Raw genomic sequence first — 15,776 nt, 5'->3', positions numbered from 1 at the left:
TGAACTGATAAATATTATTCTAATTTTTATGACTTTTTGTCTGAGGTATTGCTGTTTTTTTAATCCTTTGTTTTCCAGATAGGAATTTTTTTTTCTCTTAAGCCAACTATGACTATAGCAATCAGTAAATTATACCTTTGGAAACAGGTTGAAATAGTCATCTTTTTCTCTCTATCTGATTCCTCCAGGATTCAGAAATTTAGTGATTACTCTTATTTTCATGGCAATACAGTTATTGGCATAATTCAATAAGAATCTGTTCTCCTTGTAACAGGGCACAACTAGAAACTGAGTATATTGCCAAACTTTGACTGAAATATATTTGAGAGAATGTGCATAAACTCAGATATTACTAGACAGCTTTTACTAGACATTATCAGGGACCAACATTGACTTTATGGAGCCGGTGAAGCCCCTTGGAGATATCAGCCTGATACCTTGCTTATAAGGTTCCAAACAGAACCTGGCAGGTACAGACACCTCAGGATATTTTGGGAACCTCAAGAAGACAAGAATTCCCTCAAATGTATGGGTATTGCAGGTGAGTATGATGGCAAGTCCTTGGCCTGATTTCCTGGCTTTGAGAGGTCTTTAAAGTTCAATCTGGAGATTCCTTATGAAAGGTTCCAGCAAAGCAGATTTAAAGGACCCCGTATGATCGATTGTTATTCTTTCTGTATGTATGAAAATAATAGGCCAAGGTTCTTGAAACTAGACTTATTTTACAAACAAATTAGTTTTACTGTGATTATCTTTGATTGAAATGGGGGTGATTTTAGAGAGAAAAATTGTGCTTCAATAGAAACCATAACACACCTTCATGGTATTAGATTCTAGTGCTGTTCATAGTCTTTTCAGGTTTTGCTTCCTACGTGGAAACTAAACTGGATCCTGAATTCTTCCAGTTTCCTTCAATACTTGGTTACAACCCTCCAAATTAACATATCCAATTTTCTTCCACCTTTTCAACTGCAATCATTGAAAATTAAAACTGGTCTTTTTCCTGAAGCTCTCCAAACTGAACCTTAACCACTTGACATAAATTTCAGAGAAATTACCACAATGGCTTATGCATGGACAATCTTTTTACCCATTGCTGTATGGGTCACTCAGAGATGTTCAAACTGCAAACCAGGAAAATCTGTCAGATTGCCACTGCTTGCCCTCATTCTATCTGAAAATAATTCAAGATGAATATCTAGAAACCTCCGCAACTTGTTACCTTCAGAACTCGGAATCTGGGATTACAGTCCGCTCCAATCATTAACCATTGTTTTTCTTTTGTTTCCATAGAAATTCTCTTATTAAATACTTGATTTCTTGTGCCATAGGCCTAGCTTTGGGAGCCCACCTGCATCGCCACCTCCTGAAATGAGATATAATTGTTTAACTGAATTGACCTGATCTCAGAACAGATTGTTCAATAACATGGGGTACTCTCCCAGCCCCACTTCTGGAATGTGAAACTACTCATGAAGTGTCAAAGGAGGGACTGAAGGGGTTCAGAACAGGCCTTCCCATGATGTGGCAGTTTGGCATGTGGAATATTATGAGCTAAAGGCAATTGAGACCCTCTGAGCTCAAGAGAAACTTTTACCTCTCCCTTAAAGAATTTAAATAATGAGCTATTACGATAAATAAATTTTTATGATATATCTGTGTGACAGTGTAAACCTCTAATTACTGAACATCTGCTGCTGTCATCCTGTGAATTACCCTCCTCTCCTCTGAAGCCTCAGGCCCCATCCCGTTCCTTGGCCCAGGATGGCATGAACACCTCATTTTACCTTTCTGTTTCTGAACCTCTCATTGATGTGGGGGTGTTTGACTTATGTATGTGTGGCTCCCAAATGTACAAAATTAAATTTTGCTTTCTCTTGTTAATCTGTTTCATGTCAATTTAATTCTTAGACCAGCCAGAATAACCCAGAAGGGTAGAGAAAAATTTCTTTCTCCCCCAGAATAGTTAGCATAAAAGCTAAATTATTGATAGATAGTACTACACTAATGTCTGCAATTTAATATACCTCCTTAATTAGGTACCACCATACAAGTGGATCTTCTTAAATACACATTATTCAGATTAAGTTGGAAAATTTTCAGAAACTGCTTTCTGAGCTCAATATTAGAACCAGCTTTCTATGTAACTTTCATTACAAAAGGAAGACACTGGGAAGTTATAAAATATAAAGCATATTTTACCAAATCTTCATTAAATAGGCAAATATATGTAAATATTTTCTACACAATATTGATGATTGACTCATGTTATATGAACAGAAACTCTAGAGAACAAAATAGAAATAGTAAATTTTTAATGTTTTCTAATTGACTGTAAAAATATTCTAGTCATGTCAATTATGAGCTGCATGAAGCTAATTCCCATATGTTTATTTACAAATTTAATTTCATAATACCAATTAGGTATCATCAAATTCATTTACACAAAGTTTCATGCAATTCTTAGGTAATAAAAATGTTTTTTTTAGACTCGATGCTTCATTATGCCACCTAAGGCATAGGGGTAATTGCTCTGCAATGTACTGCTTTTTATTCCATTATTGCCTAACAATTAGCCTATCCCTCCTGGCTAAAGCTGTCATTTATGCCACAAAATAGCAGTAGATTAATTATAGCCTTCAGAATTAATCACCATGAAAATTGTGGGTGATGTCACTCATCATGCGCTCTCCCCTCTGATCCCTCTGTCACACTCATGCCAACTACGACCGATGCTAAGAAAACAGAAAGTGGAAAATTAAAAAAAAAGATTTGATTTTCAAAATATACCATTTGCCCTATTTTATGAAACTCTTCACTGAATTTTCTCTTGTTTTTAAGAACAAATTTTCTATTTTTATTTTAGCTTTTAACAGCAGCCATGCCCTCATACCCAAATAACCATCTCTTCTCATTTTTCTCAATTCTAACATAGCATACTTTCAAATTGCCATTCCTCTTTGCCATATCTGCAACATAACAGAATACTGTAACAGAATACCCAGGAGCTCCAAATACCTGTTCAGGGATTAAAAGCTTCCCTGCTTGTCTTTCATTAATGTTTATGTGAGGCCAAAACACACACAAACATCAAAAATTTATGGGGCAATATATTGTACTGGTTAAAGGTACATACTCTGGAGTCAGACATGGATTTGAGTCCCTCCTGCCTACTTACTAACTACATAAATTTAGAAAAGTTAGTAATTATGCCTTAGTCTCCCTGTAAAATGGGGCCATTATGTTTACTTAATATAATTGCTATGAGGAATAAATTGAGCGATATGTATAAAGCACTCGGCATGGTGTTTGGCACATAATCAGTACTTAATAAATCTTAGTTAATTTGGAGAAGACAGCTTAATATGTTGTTTAAAGATGTTTATGATCCTAATAAAAATGTTTAAAAAACTTTATCAACATCCTTGGCTACCATGTGAAAGGCTGACAGAGGGTAACAATATTGTGATACCTTAGAAATTAGCTATTTTTTAAACATTTTTTGTTATGAAGATAACTCTCTTATCAGTAAATTTTATCCTGTTTGTCATCATTGATTGTTATGAGAAAATTTATGTTTTTAAGTTCTTCAAAGTTGTATACCGCATAGCAAAACCATTGGATAGTTCTTAGCAAATACGCAAACTAGTTGAGAAAACTAAATGCATATAAGAACCAATGAAGAATGTAAACTTTGAAACAAAAATTCAAATACTCATACTCTAGAGACAATGGTTAAGGACTAAGTGGATGTCGAAGTGATGAGTAACCAATCAAGACAAGATTTTAAACATAGCTGTGCAGGATAGGCAGGATAAAGATGCAGACTCATTCACAAGTAAAAGTTATGGATACAGATCTCCAATTATAAATATAACTTAGAAAATTCAAACTGATTAAAAATGTCACAAACTTATCAAAAATAATTTATTATATAAAATTTAAGAAAAAGGGAAAGAATACCTTGGATTTCTCTACCTAGACCGTCATTGAACTTCGTATAATATTAGCCATTTCCTGGCATCTAACTATGCATACGCAGGTAGAAAATGGGTAACAAGATACACATTACATATGAAAATGAACCTGTAATAGAGATAATATTTTATTAAAACTATTAAGTAAAATTAGACTTATTTTTCTCTGTATTTAAAAAAAGAAAAATTAACAATTAAAAATTGAAGGAATTTCTGAACATCAGATAAATAATTTTCACCATGAAAGACAATTTCTGAAAAGATTATTGTAAGATTAAAAGAAGAGATTGTGGAAAACAGCTAAGAATACAAATTATTTAGTTCATTTTTTAAAAATTTTAGACAACATTTATCGTTATTGATTTTAATGGATTAGGATAGTTCATCTTCTAAATTTTTTCTCTCTTCTTCATTCTTCCCTGCTTTTGTTTCAAGAGTTAAGTTATTTCTCTCTCTCAAGTTTCGACTTTATCTTTTGTTCTATATGACATAATTAATAGCATAGACTCTGGGGCCAAACTGTTAAGATCCAATTAGAAATTTGCCATTTATAATTGTGTAACATCACTAAGTCATTAAACTTTTCTTAGTTTCTCTGTCCATTGAACAGAATAATAATAGTATATCTGCCTCACAAAGTAAGCCCTATGAAATAATTAACTGCTGATTTAATTATTATGCTGGTTATTCTGTAACCATAATTAGTGAAATTGTTTAGCATCCCTCCATTTGAATAAAGTCTCTGCTTACCTCTGGTCCTTGCATCATGGCTTTGCTGTTCTTAAATTCTTGATTTTGATTTACATCTTCATTTTGTTGACAGCATCTCAAGTGTTGTATATGTAAATTCTTTCAAGTTTGAGAATTTCTGCCTATTTCTGTTATACTTGAACAACATCTTAGCTGGATATAATAATCTTGGTACACCTTTTCTTACACTCTGAACTCTATAGACATTATTTTCTGATATTGACTATTACTGTGGAAAATTTGAGACTGGCTCATTTTTACCTTTTGCAAGTGATTTCCTCAGTGTGTTTGGATTGCCAAAAGTATTTCCTTGCCTCAAAATTCAGTAACTTAACTCAGATTTGTCTTAGTTTTGAATATTATATAAATAAGAAAATTCATGAAACTGTGCTCTCTGTATCTGCAAATTTAGTTTTCACTAGACAAAAGATCTGAACAGACCATTTTGGGAAAAAAATACAAAATATTAAATAAACATAAAGATATACTCAACTTTACCAGTAATCAAGGATGCAAATTAAAATAACATGAGCTTAACCAAATATTAAAATTGTTATAATGTTTGTTGGAGTTTTAAGAGACCAATTAAAACATCTTTTCTTTCCTACCTGAAGTCTGAACAGGAAATCAAATGACAGATTTCAAGTATTCAACTAAAAGACTGCTAAAGGCTTAAATGAAAGGCATGGTTTGGGTGCATAGCCAAATGGACTTATTAACACACTCTAAATTGGATAATCTTGCCCACCTAGTTACAGGCAGCACTGATCAAAGGCAAGTCACATGCAAAGGAGCAGAGCCTGTTCCACCACGTCTTTCATGTAGCTCTGAGAGATCAGAATTCACTGTCTCTGCATGCAAACAGATCTGACAAGAAAGATCACAGGAGTATGCTTGGTGGGTGCCTTCCCCAGCACTCAGAAATTCTCCAGTGTAAAGGATAATTAATGTAACTGAAATACTTTCACATGAAAAAAGTGAAAGGTCTGAGAAAAGTGTATCTTCATTAAAAATGCCAAGTATCAGTGAGAATATGGGGAACAAGGGGCTCTCAAAAACTATAAATAAGAGATCTACCTATAACCAATTTGGAAATATTTAATGAAGTTGAACATTCGCATACTTGAAGATCTGAACTTCTCTCTCTCTCTCCCTTTCTCTCTATCTCTTTATCATTGGAGAAGGTCATCAAAAGGACATGGCCACCTGTTGGATCATGGGGCTTGGGGTGCAAAAAATTGTTACATATTTTAGGAATCATTATCTCAAACTGCTTTCTCTTGCATCTGCTTATATTGTTGCTGTGGCATCTGCCTTTAATGCAACCAGATAGCCACCAAACAAACTAAATGCTAATTAAAGCCCCTTGCTGACCACTCAGGGCACATTGTGGAAGAAGAGGGCATGCAAGAATGTAAGGGCCAGTCAAGAGGGGTAGAATGTTAGAGGAGGTCATCAAGAGGATGTGACTGCTGGTTGATTCGTGAGCTGGACTCAGCTGGACCTGAGCAATCAGAAGCTCCTTACCCCACTGCCTGTCCTTGGAATGTCCATTCCACCCACCATTCCCATAGCTGGAGCTGTTTCAAGAACACAGCCTTGAGAGAGTAAGGTGTTATTGAGACCATCTGGACAGCACACATGACTGAACCCCCTTAAAGACGCTATATAAACTTAGTATTCTGGCTGGAGGATATGGAGATCCATTCATCTTGCGACCTCCCAAGACAAGCCTCATATGTAAGTTCCCTTTCTTATTAAACTTGTCACCTGACAATCTGTAATGGTCTGCTTCTTTCTTTAGTCTCTCCTTCCCATCTGTATACTGGAACCAGTTAAGAATTTCACCCCAGGAACTCCTGGGTTTGCAAACTAACATTTATATACATGTATACACACACATATATAATGTACATACACATATGTACACATACATGTCTGCACAAATGTGTGTGTGTAGACTACACTGCTCTGATAAAGTAACCTGAAAACAAGTGACTCAAACAACATAGATATATAATCTTCTTTCACATAGTAGTCTGAAGTTAGCCAGGAAATTTAAGGTAAATAGAGAGATCTACTCCATAAGATATTGCAGTAATTCAACCTTTGACCTGGATTGCTTTCATTTCCCCCATCTCAGATCCCCTTAGAGCATTGTCCAATAGAACTTTCCAAGATGATTGGGAATGTTCTCCATCTGCACTGTCCCTTATGGTAGCAAATTTCCACATATGGCTATCAACATGTGAAATGTGGCTAATACAGCTGAAAAACTATAATCTTAATTTTACGTAATTTTAATTCAAATAACCAAACATAGCTAATGGCTAACTATAGAGGTAGAGTGCTATAGTAATCTTCTGTAATGGAGTCAGTCACATCCACTTTTGCACCCATGTTTACAGAAAGCATAGAAGAGAGATATGTAGGCCAGTTAATTTTCTTTTAAACAGTAAATTTGCACGTATTACTCCAGCTCACTTTCCATGGACATACCCAGCCACAAAAGAGATTGGAAAACCTATCTCCAGCTTTGGGAGCTATGTATGTTGTAAAAATTATATGATAGTGGAAGATCATTCTGTTGTCCTAGTATTTGTTCTAGAAAACTTTTTTACTTAAACATGAGGAGACACACCATTTTAAGATTATTACATAAGTAAGAAAACAGATAAAAATGTAGACAGAAAGCTCATACACTAATTTCAGGATATTGTTTGTGAAGCTAATTAAATCATAGAGCAAAAGTCATCTCAATAAATAATATAAGAAAAAGGCATGTGTTCAAGCAGATAGCTCCAATACACATAAAATTATTGTTGCCTGGGTTTCATGAGATCATAATATATTTTAACCTATTTTCTCTAACCCTGACATACTATGCTAAATGCTGTTATAACAGAATGTGAATTAAAGTGACGTTTCCCTCTAAATTTAGCAATCTCCATAACTTTATTACTTTCTGACTCTTGTGACAACCACCCTGAAAATGGTTCTGAAATATTCAAGGTCTCATGATCCTATGTGTCAATATCACTTGATCACTTACTAATTGAGGGAGTAAAAGAAAGAAAGCCTCTCTCCGAGAGAACACTAAATAATACACAAGCATAAAAAGACATAGCATCTCAGATAATCTCTACACTATCAGTTGACAATGACAAAGAGGTTGTCCAGAGACACACATGGCTGCTGAGATTTACTTGAAATTGTCCTTTTGCTTCCCACTGGGAAAATTCTTTACCCTCCATCACAAATACCTTAATATGAAACAATTTCTAAAGGCCCTGAAGTAAATAGAGATGGATATCTAACTGGTACAAATCATATAGACCCAGAATAGTAAGAACTAATTAAGAATACCATAGCACAGCTACATTAATATCAAGAACATTTAAACACAAAAAGGTAGATTTTTAAAAATCACATTGCATATTAATTCCAAAAGAACCATTTCATCAAAACGCAAACATATGCATAATAATAATTTCATAGAAGTGTCATTCTCACTCAAATCTTGATGTATCTCAATTTCCTTAGTAATTCCCAGACCCTTTTGGTACATCAGGAGATGATTTTATTACCATACAAAGCAAATATAGAAAATTCAAAATTTTGGGGGCAAATATCATTTGGTTTTAAAGTACCTTATTCCTGCACCACCACTTTTGCCTTTTATAAGTAATGACATTTTGTTGTAGGTTTCCTGGTAATAGGGTGGAAGAAGTTTCTCAATTATCACATAGTCTTTTACTGCATGTTAAATAAACTTCTCGAAATTTATATTGGAATATAGAAGACGATGTAACAATGGTTTCAAACTTTTGAATGAAAATTAATTCCAACTAAGAAGTCACTATTCAGCCAATCTGTTAATCAACTATGATTAGAATAAAGATATTTTCAAGCACGCTAGTTCTCAAAGTATTTATGTTTCATTCTTTCCTTATCATGATGCTAATAAAAAGTATATCAACAAATTTGTGGCAGAAGACCAAGAAAAAGATTTCTGGTATTCAGAAGATAGGTGTTATAGAACAGAAGAGAGGCAAAGGGAATTCTGAGGACAATGATGAAGAAAAGCCCCAGGAGGAAAGATGATTCCAAGAGAGAATTCTCCAATGGGTTGTCTGATGTAATTGCCAGCACCGAAAAGTAATTTTCAGTTTTATGGGAGAGCTTGGGGAAAACTAATGTAAGTAAATAGAAAATCATGTCCAAAATGTGGGATTATTAACTTCAGGGAAAATAAAAGTACGTACAAGAAAGAATAAAAATTTCAGTATACACAGATTCAAGTGGAAATTACAGTGTCAAGATAATGTAAACACTGAATATCACACTAAACGAAAGATGTTATGTGGCTAATTGGGAAATGCATGTACGTCTGTTGTGGGATGAGAAGAGGAAAATGTAGCATAAGGAAGCAGAATCATTATTAGACAATATCTAAAATTGGATGGAGTAGGGAGTACAGGAAAATTAAGAACAGGTTGTTCATAAATATTAAATCCTCCTTAGAAAATGTCTAAAATTAACAAGATATATTAAAAATATGTTATTTGGAAATGTGGAGAAAAAATCATCATAATCATACAAAAATTTAAAGTTATTTCCTTTTGGGAACAGGAACTGGAGATAGAGAATGAGAGTTAGTAAAACTCTGATTTTTTTTGTTGTTGCCATTGTTAGAAGTTTATAGCAGTATTTATCTTCAAACAAGGAGCAGGCATCATTGGACAGAAATAAATATCAGAATTAAATAAGAGCTTACACAAATATGATAAATTATGAATATAAGTTAAATCTGGGTGGTATTTGCATAGATGTCTCTTAAAATATACCTTGTGTTTTTTTTCTTTTATAATAACCTATAAATTAAGATAAGTATATAAAATACATCATAATGCTGGGCAGATTCACTGTGTAGAAATTGTTGACAAAAAGACAACCTAACAATTGGGAGAAGACATTTGCAAATCATTTTCTGATAAGGGGTTAACACCCAAAATATATAAAGAACTCATAAAACTCAACAACACAAAAACAAAGAACTCAATTAAAAAAATGGGCAAAGGGAGCCAGCTCCAGTGGCTTAGTGATTAAGTTCAGTGTGCTGCGTTTTGGTGGCCTGGGCTCAGTTCCCCATCGCAGACCTATACCACTGATCTGTCAGTGGCCATGCTGTGGCAGCAGCTCATATCCAAAAAGAGGAAGATTGGCAGCAGATTTTAGCTCAAAGCAAAAATTCATCAGAAGAAAAAAATAAAAAAGACAAAGGATCTGAACAGACATTTTTCCAAAGAAGATATACAGATGGCCCACAAGCACATGAAAAAATGTTCAACACCACTAATTATTAGGGAAATACAAATCAAAATTACAATGAGATATCACCTCATGCCCGTCAGAATGGCCATTATTAAAAAGACAAGAAATATTAAGTACTGAACAGGACGTGGAGAAAAGTGAGCTCTCATACACTGCTGGTGGGAATGTAAACTAGTGCAGACACTGTGGAAAACGGTATGAAGATTCCTCAAAAAATTAAGAATAGAACCACCATACAATCCAGCTATTCCACTTCCAAATTATCCAAAGAATATGCAAATACTAATTTGAAGAGATATATGCACTCCTATGTTCATTGCAGCATTATTCACAATAGCCAAGATGTGGAAGAAACTCAAGTTCCCATCAACAGATAAATGGATAAAGAATGTGGTGTATATATATATATATATATATATATATATATATATATATATAATGGAATACTACTCGACCATAAAAAAGATGAAATTGTGGCATTTGCAACAACACAGGTGGACCTTGAGGGTATTATGCTAAGCAAAGTAAGTCAGATGGAGAAAGCTAAATACCATACGATTTCACTTATGTGTGGAAGATAAAAAAACAACAATAAGGGGCCGGCCTGGTGGCTCAGTGTTTAAGTTTGTGTGCTCTGCTTTGGTGGCCCAGGGTTTCTCTGGTTCAAATCCTGGGCGCGGACAAGGCACCGCTCATCAGGCCATGCTGAGGCGGCATCCCACATGCCACAACCAGAAGGACCCACAACTAAGAACATACAACTATATACAGGGGGGATTTGGGAGAAAAAGGAAAAATAAAATCTTAAAGAAAAAACAGCAATAAAAACAAACACATGGATAGAGAGATTGGCTTGGTGGTTACCAGAGGAGAAGGGGGAGGGGGAAGGGCAAAAAGAGTAAAAGGGCACATGTGTACAGTGACAGGTGGTAATTAGACTTTGGGTGGTCAATGTGAGTGTCTACACAGAAACTGAAATATGATGATGTTCATCTGAAACTTACATAATGTTATAAACCAATGTTACCACAATCAAATAAATAAATAAAGTCACTTTAATGGAAAAAAGAGAAATTATTGAGATAGTTTGATCTAATTGCATTTTATAGGAAAACATATGACAAATCTGTACATGTAAACTTTAAAAAAAGTATAGCTATGAAATTTATACTCTTTCATTTGAAACAAAGTGCCCCTGTTCATGTCAAGAAATATTAAATCCCTGAATTAAAACTCTTGAGTATGTTATATGATATTTGGAAATATATTTTCATATCAAGTTATTAGACCAATTTTTTGATTCATTTATATTAAATAATTGTTTATTACCAGATAAGGGTAGAAATCTAGAACAATTTTTTGATGAGAGAAAATATAACATAAATGTGCTTTAAATAGATCCCATATTACTTTTCTGTAATCTGTGAGTGAGAGCTGGAGACTTGCCACTTAGAACTATTAGAGCAAGAAATAGCTATTACAAATTTCGCTAATTAAAACTCTGCATGTCCTTCTTTCACTTGATATGTATTTATGAAAATTTAATACAAAGATGAAAAAACAGTACTTTTGCCTTAGGAGGTTACGGCCCAAAGAGGGAGAGAGATGATCCATAGGCAACAGTGGGATATGATGATGCTATAAAATAGCCTTGGTCAGGATGGAATGGAAGCATATAGAGAGAGTTACCAACCTGGCATCAAGAGTTCAGGGATGTTTTAAAAAGTATTTGATTTTTACCTGAATTCTAAAGAGTGAATAGATGTTAACTTGAAAAAGATCACTGAAAGAGTCTTCTGTTTTTGTTACAAGTCATTCTTCATTACAGTCTTTTTTATTTCAAATTTCTGCCATTTCCGCTTCATACTGCTTTTAGATATTTCAAGTATTTTTAATTAAACACACCTCAAAATTTACTTTGGAGGCCTATCTGCACATTGTATCTGAAATTGGCATAGGACATTGGCTCAATAGTTTGCTAATCAGATTAGTCCAGTGACTGCATTTGATAATTATATAATAACTTGAGATGAGTGGATAATTATAATTAACTATTAATATTGAAATAATGAAGCCACAATACAGGTACTCAATTAACTATCCTAAACTGTTTATAAAATAGTCTGGATAGAAAGGTAAAATTTTTTTAAGGCCTTACAGCTGAGAAATATCTATAAATATAATATCTTAATGCTTTTCAAATACTTGTTGTTTTCCCTATCATAGACCTAAGTTTAGAGAATAGAATACATATGTATATTTGTGTGTATATATATATATTCCCAAAATATATATATTTATGTATATATATCTCTCCAAACATCCCAAGTAAATTTGCTGGAATCTGCAGGTGCACATATATACAGAGTAGATTATAAGATAACAGAGATCTTGTTTACTAGTGTGTTCCCAGTGTCCGTCACATTTCCTAGTATCTTAGGATTTCTTAGTATTTGAGTTTGCTTGGATGAATAGATATAAAAATCATTCTTTCAAATTCAGTTAGTTATCTTAACTATTCACGGTCCGAGCAGACTGAAATTTTCCTCCATTCAAAAACATTCATCATGTCTGAATTTTAACGATGTTAAAATGGAACACTTTTAGTCTCATTTTCAAGTGAGGAGCTGAGATATATATATATTTACTTATATTTTTATATTTATTTATATATATTATATGTAGTATGTATATTTAATTTTATATTATATATATATAATTCTGAAGTGAGACACACGACCACCTTGAAGAATCAGTTTTCCATGATTAACTGATGACCTAACTCCAGCCTCTAATAACTAAGCTTAGAGAGGCAGAGCAGTGGAGAAGTTGAAGAATAGAGGAACATTCTCGAAGTGCAATGCTTTGCTCCCACCTTCCACCATTGGAAAATACAAGCTTTGCATTTCATCTAACTTTCCAAAAGATAAGATTTAAGGAAACTACTTTGATAGCTTAACATTTGTAATCCAGAGTTATTGAAACTCAAAAGTTTGTTTGTGACTCATGTTTAAGAAATATAGATAGGGAATTACTAACTAATGTGCTTTCTGATGCCTTGATGAGAAAAGTTTGATTCTGCATTGGGTTTAGCCTACGTTCCCAATGTTTGTGTTAATATAAGCTGCCATGGAACAAGTGTGGGTCATATGTGAAAGAACCGAGTTTCAATCATCTTGAATCATGACTATTGGGCTAATTGGACAGGCGAAGAGAGCCTCAAAAGAGAGTAAAACAATGCCTTCTCCCAGGCTGGGCAAGAGGACTTAAGTGATCAGCTGGAGGAGAGACATCAGCAGCAAAGGAACTGCAGTTGGGAGAACCCAGAGGAGTGAAATTTGCATATCCTACCTTTGTAGCGCAAGCCAAAGTGTATGTGACGTCTTCAGTCAGCGTCCCATTTTCAGTGAAGGTTAGTGATCTTAATTTTTGAAATTAAATGCATGTAGTAAGAATGATTTAATGTACCTATTCAATCATTGGTGATTAATGGCCCACACTCTTTTACACTGATATTTGTACAAAAATATTGCTTCCTACATGTTTTAATATGAGAAATACTCAGTCTGAACTGATATCATCTGTAGCTTACACAAGTCCTATATTGTGCCATAGTATACCATTGTTTAAAATTCTTCAATGTTCCCCTTATCAACACAGAATAAAATCCAGTTCCCTACAAAGTTCTCTATGATCTGACTTCTGCCTTTTCCTCCAGTTTCTTCTAATTCTCGTTTGTCACCTTGACTTTTCAAGTGCCTCCCCAAATCCTAGCTCTTGTATGCCGTATTCCATTTTTATATTTTGCTATCTTTATATCACTACCCTCCTAACACCTTCTTCAAAATTTACTGTGATACCTCCTTCTGTTTTTCATCTTAAATTCCACTGAGACTTTTCTAACTACACAATAAAAAGATATTTCAGTCCTCCTCCAGTTATTCCGTTTCATCCCTTTACATTTTTTTTAACAGAACTTATTCCACTTTATGATTTTTACTTCGTTTTTCTGCATGCTTTTGTTTGTTTGTTTTCCCCACTAGAATATAAATGATGAGGGCACAAATTCTCACTATATGGTTCATCATTTCTTCACCAGCATGCAGCACTGAACAGTCACTTTATAAATGTTGAAGTAACAGAGAGGAGGAGTGAAGGAAGGAAGAAAGAAAAGGAAGGAGGGAGGGAGAGGGAGAGAAAAAGAAGGAAAGAAGGAGGGAAGGAAAGTGGGAAGGATGGATGAATATATGAGCTTAGAAAGCTCTGTAATACTTTGGTGATAGTGCCAAAGCAGAAACTATTAGGAAATAATAAAAAATAATAGTTTACAAAAAGCCAGTAAAATGATAAATATGCTTATGAAATTCATCATTTCCGATGTCAGAATAATTTTTTCCAAACCCTATATCTTTCCAAACTATTTTTGTGAAAAATAATTTGAAATAGAATTATTTAAGAATAAGAATTAATTACCTTTTATAGATGGAGAATGTGAGATTGAGTGGACTAGAATTCTATTTTTTCCCAGTGTGTTTATACAAATGCCTTACATTATCTATTCTCTGATTATATTCCAGACATTAAAAAATCTTATACTAAATATCTTCATTCTCAATATTTTTAACTACATTTTAAACCTTAAATTTATGTACTGAGGCTTTTCTACATTTCTTTAACAATGATCCATCAAGTATTAATGTTGTTTGTAGAAAAAACCAAAATACTGTGATTTTTTTTCTCCTCTTCTAACAAGTTTCATTGTCCTAAAAAGCATTAGTCAAAGAGGCAACTGCATTTGCTTTTAATAATTCCATTGATGTCTTCCTTAAGCCTGAAATTTGGGAATGTACATTGCATGTGGAACCTTTATCTGTGCTGTTGTTTTCATAGATTAAGTAATTAACATACAGAGGCCCGATTTACCAAAGGTGTTTTAGAAGATAAAGCATTTGATTTGGTTTTAATCCAAGTCTTAACTGAGTCCTACAGGGAGTATCTTTGGAATCATAAAAATTAAAAAACATCACATTATCTGTTTATATACAATTATATAACATTATCTGTTATAAAAAATAAAAAGAACTCTGTCCCCATTATAATAGAGAAACTAGGAATACTAATCAATCATAATATTCTATATTATCCATTTATAAACCATAAACAGGCAAAGCACTTCTTTTCAAGCCATGTGAAAAGAGTTTATTATTGTGTCATTAATATAATATGCTTTGTGTATATTAATATATTATACTTGATAATTTGATGAGGACTAAGATATCACATTAAATACAAAATATTTTGAATGATAATTTTTAAAACACTGTGCGAGCTCCAGAGGAATTATTTGATGCAGGATATGTCATCAAATAGGTCGGAATTTCCTTGCGTAAGTAATTTGATTATAATTAGGGCAACATAATTGGCACATATTATTAGCAGAATATGAAATTACAGGATACAGAGAAGGGTAAGATTAAAATGAACTGTAATAATATGAAAAGTTTTATGGCAGAGTTGGCATGTGCTGAATTTTGAAACAGATGTAAGATTTGAAATGGTAGAGATGAGAGGAGAGAGCAAGCTGAGCCTGAGAGTGTGAGCACAAGATACAGCCTACTGAAAGACACCTCTCTCAGAGTCTGAGTGAATTAAATCTTAATAGTGAATATTGCAAAAGTGATTTTTTAAACCTATAATGATTATGACCTTGTACAA

This window comes from Equus asinus, chromosome 20 (genome assembly GCF_041296235.1).
Source record: "Equus asinus isolate D_3611 breed Donkey chromosome 20, EquAss-T2T_v2, whole genome shotgun sequence".
Taxonomy (NCBI): domain Eukaryota; kingdom Metazoa; phylum Chordata; class Mammalia; order Perissodactyla; family Equidae; genus Equus; species Equus asinus.
This window is presented reverse-complemented; position numbering follows the sequence as displayed.